Source organism: Macrobrachium nipponense, chromosome 42 (genome assembly GCF_015104395.2).
Source record: "Macrobrachium nipponense isolate FS-2020 chromosome 42, ASM1510439v2, whole genome shotgun sequence".
In the NCBI taxonomy this organism is placed as follows: Eukaryota; Metazoa; Arthropoda; class Malacostraca; order Decapoda; family Palaemonidae; genus Macrobrachium; species Macrobrachium nipponense.
Genome location: NC_061103.1, coordinates 28,397,659 through 28,402,658, shown reverse-complemented (window position 1 = coordinate 28,402,658; position 5,000 = coordinate 28,397,659).

Genomic DNA, 5,000 nt, shown 5'->3' with positions numbered 1-5,000 from the left:
CAGTGTTAAGAGTCCGTGTATAATTTTTTTTAAATTATACACGGAATCTTTAACACTTTGTATTATTGTGGACCCTTTAAAACCATCATCATTATTATTATTATTTTTTTTTTTTTTTTTTTTTTTTACTGTATCACAGTCCTCCAATTCGACTGGGTGGTATTTATAGTGTGGGGTTCCGGGTTGCATCCTACCTCCTTAGGAGTTCATCACTTTTCTTACTATGTGTGCCGTTTCTAGGATCACATCTTCTGCATGAGTCCTGGAGCTACTTCAGCCTCTAGTTTTTCTAGATTCCTTTTCAGGGATCTTGGGATGTGCCTAGTGCTCCTATGATTATGGGTACGATTTCCACTGGCATATCCCATATCCTTCTTATTTCTATTTTCAGATCTTGATACTTATCCATTTTTTCCCTCTCTTTCTCTTCAACTCTGGTGTCCCATGGTATTGCGACATCAATGAGTGATACTTTCTTCTTGACTTTGTCAATCAACGTCACGTCTGGTCTGTTTGCACGTATCACCCTATCCGTTCTGATACCATAGTCCCAGAGGATCTTTGCCTGATCGTTTTTCTATCACTCCCCCAGGTTGGTGCTCGTACCACTTATTACTGCAAGGTAGCTGATGTTTCTTGCACAGGCTCCAGTGGAGGGCTTTTGCCACTGAATCATGCCTCTTTTTGTACTGGTTCTGTGCAAGTGCCGAGCATTCACTTGCTATGTGGTTTATGGTTTCATTTTTCGTATTGCACTTCCTACATATGGGAGAGATGTTATTTCCGTCTATCGTTCTTTGAACATATCTGGTTCTTAGGGCCTGATCTTGTGGCCGCTGTTATCATTCCTTCAGTTTCCTTCTTTAGCTCTCCCCTCTGTAGCCATTGCCAATTGTCATCGCTGGCTAGTTCTTTAGTCTGTCTCATGTATTGTCCGTGCATTGGTTTGTTGTGCCAGTCCTCTGTTCTGTCTGTCTTTCTCCTGTCTCTGTATATTTGTGGGTCTTCGTCTACTTTTATTAGTCCTTCTTCCCATGCACCTCTTTAGCCACTCGTCTTCACTGGTTTTCATTATTTATTATTATTATTATTATTATTATTATTATTATTATTATTATTATTATTATTATTATTATTATTATTATTTTATTTATATATTTTTTTTTTGCTCTATCACAGTCCTCCAATTCGACTTTGGTATTTTTAGTGTGGGGTTCCGGGTTGCATCCTGCCTCCTTAGGAGTTCATCACTTTTCTTACTATGTGTGCCGTTTCTAGGATCACACTCTTCTGCATGAGTCCTGGAGCTACTTCAGCCTCTAGTTTTTTCTAGATTCCTTTTCAGGGATCTTGGGATCGTGCCTAGTGCTCCTATGTTTATTATGGGTACGATTTCCACTGGCATATCCCATATCCTTCTTATTTCTATTTTCAGATCTTGATACTTATCCATTTTTTCCCTCTCTTTCTCTTCAACTCTGGTGTCCCATGGTATTGCGACATCAATGAGTGATACTTTCTTCTTGACTTTGTCAATCAACGTCACGTCTGGTCTGTTTGCACGCATCACCCTATCCGTTCTGATACCATAGTCCCAGAGGATCTTTGCCTGATCGTTTTCTATCACTCCCTCAAGTTGGTGCTCGTACCACTTATTACTGCAAGGTAGCTGATGTTTCTTGCACAGGCTCCAGTGGAGGGCTTTTGCCACTGAATCATGCCTCTTTTTGTACTGGTTCTGTGCAAGTGCCGGACATTCGCTTGCTATGTGGTTTATGGTTTCATTTTTCGTATTGCACTTCCTACATATGGGAGAGATGTTATTTCCGTCTATCGTTCTTTGAACATATCTGGTTCTCAGGGCCTGATCTTGTGCCGCTGTTATCATTCCTTCAGTTTCCTTCTTTAGCTCTCCCCTCTGTAGCCATTGCCATGTGTCATCGCTGGCTAGTTCTTTAGTCTGTCTCACGTATTGTCCGTGCATTGGTTTGTTGTGCCAGTCCTCTGTTCTGTCTGTCATTCTCCTGTCTCTGTATATTTCTGGGTCTTCGTCTACTTTTATTAGTCCTTCCTTCTTCCCATGCACTCTTTAGCCATTCGTCTTCACTGGTTTTCAGATATTGCCCCAGTGCTCTGTTCTCGATGTTGACGCAGTCCACTATACTTAGTAGTCCTCTCCCTCCTTCCTTCGTGTTATGTATAGTCTCGTCCGTATTTGCTCTTGGTGTAGTGCTTTGTGTATTGTCATATGTTTCCTGGTTTTCTGATCTATGCTGCGAAGTTCCGCCTTCGTCCATTCCACTATTCCTGCGCTGTATCTGATTACTGGCACTGCCCATGTGTTTATGGCTTTTATCATATTTCCGGCATTGAGTTTTGACTTGAGTATCGCCTTGAGTCTCTGCATATATTCTTTCCTGATCGTGTCCTTCATCTCTTGGTGTTTTAAATCCCCTCCTTCCATTATTCCCAGGTATTTGTATACTGTCTCATCTATGTGTTTGATGTTGCTCCTATCTGGTAGCTTTATCCCTTCAGTTCTCGTTCCTTTGCCTTTTTGTATGTTGACTAAGGCGCATTTTTCTATTCCAAACTCCATCCTGATGTCCCCAGTCTGGATTAGGGTATCTATTTCCTTGATGCTCTTACCATACAGCTTGATGTCGTCCATGAACATCAGATGGTTGATTCTGTTGCCTCTTTTCTTGAGTTGGTACCCGGCATCCATCTTCTGTAGTACTTTTGTCATGGGAATCATGGCTACTTCGAAGAGTAGTGGGGACAGTGAGTCGCCCTGGAAGATCCCTCTCCTGATATTAACCTCTGCTAGTCTTATTCCAGAGCTTGTAAGTATTGTATTCCAGTTGCGCATTGTATTTTTGAGGAAGCTGATGGTGTTTTCCTCTGCCCCATATATTTTCAGGCATTCTATTAGCCATGTGTGTGGTATCATGTCGAAGGCTTTCTTATAGTCTATCCATGCCATGCTTAGGTTGGTTTTCCTTCTCCTACTGTTCTTCATTACCATTTTGTCTATCAGGAGCTGGTCTTTTGTGCCCCTACACTTCCTTCTGCAGCCTTTCTGTTGGTGGGGGATGGTGTTTGTCTCTTCTAGGTAGTTGTATAGCCTTTCACTGATGATACCTGTTGGTAACTTCCACATTATTGGTAGGCAGGTGATAGGCCTGTAGTTACTGGCTATATTTCCCTTACTCTTGTCTTTTTGTACTAATGATGTCCTTCCTGTGGTCATCCATTTGGGTGCATGGTGATTTGAGATACAATGCTGGAGTTGTTCTGCTATTCTTGGGTGTAGGGCCTTGAAGTTTTTGAGCCAGTATCCATTATTATTATTTTTTTTTTTTTCCAAGTTTTGGTAATGCCTGGGCAAAAATTAACTTCACAATGACAAAATGCGGAGCAGGTTTGATTATCTAATAATCATACATAACAGAATAGTTGATAAAGCTAATGACTTGAAACTAATGATCGATTTCATCGCAATTCTTGCTTGTTGTTATGACCTCAGAAGCGATTTTGGCATCGCCGTTTTCTTCTTTGCAATATGGCAGAAAATTAATTTTTCACGAAGGAAAGGACGCTTATTCTCAAGACTCTAAGGACAAGATTAATGGCCAGATCTGACCTCATTTTTCTCCTCAAAAATAGAGTTGGGGACAAGTGACCGACTTTTATAAAATATTACTTTATATCAGTGGATTCTGTTAGAAATTCTAAAAAAAAAACAGAAGATCGAAATCTTATCTACTAAACTTCATAAAATCTATAGGTCCGGGCTAATAGACTTACCATTTTAAATTCTATTACAAATATCAAATTGTTTTCTAAAATTATTGTAGTAATAATTAAGATTTAAATAAGAAATTTTATTTGCCTTCAAAAAATAGGTTGGAGACGATGAAAGTGACTAGATTTTCTTAAGAAATAAAAGAAAAATAAAGATTACTGCCACTTTTATATTCGTTTGTGATAAATTCTATCCTCCAGGATAGAAAAAAACTGTAAAATATATTTTCATGGGAAAAAATAAGGATGATTACCTTTCATGAGATAAAAAAATAAACAGACAAACACCTTAATGATTTCGCTGAGAAACAGCTTCACAATTGTCGTCATCAGACACAATTACCTCACAAATATTATTAAGAAAATTAACAAAAACCGAATGGAATACACTACAGAGGTTTCACATAAATAAATAAATAAATAAATAAATAAATAAATAAATAAATAAATAAATAAATAGATAAATAAATAAATAAATATATGATATAAAAATAAAACACAAGAAAAAGATTGTTGCGCATATAGACTCCGATTACCGGATCCTTTTCACTAACCAAACGTCATCTAGAATAACTTTCTTAACGTATCCATATAAAACAACAAACAAGGTGAATCCGTGGTTAATAAAATGCAATAACTTGAGCGTGACAGAATTTACTTAAAAAAAAAATATCTTGAACACGAGCGATAAGGATTTTCGCAACATATAATTGGGGTGAGGCGAAGTTGTTCTTTAATGATAATAATAAAAATAAAAATAATAAACACAAAATAATCTAAAATAAAATGTAAAAAATAATAAAATTACAAAATAAAAATAATAAGACTAGAAATAAATTAAAATCAAAATAGAATAAAAAATTAATATAAAGATAATAACAAGAGTCAATCTTTCAAACATGAGGAATATTCCGGCATCCGCCGTCAATGAAGCCGATAATGTGAACCCTCCACCTCCAAGGCAATCGCATTTAACGGATGAAATTAGTCTGCAATAATTACCAGCACTTTTGTGCAAAGAATCTGTCCACCAAAATCTCCCTCGGAACAGGTTCATCAGGGTTAAGTCGATGCCTGATTTAGATTCTGTCAACACAAGACTGCAGTTCATAACTGCCAAAAACATGATTCCCATCATATGAAAGTCTTATTGGAGTGAATGGGAATATAGAATGAAGGCCATGTTCCAAGCA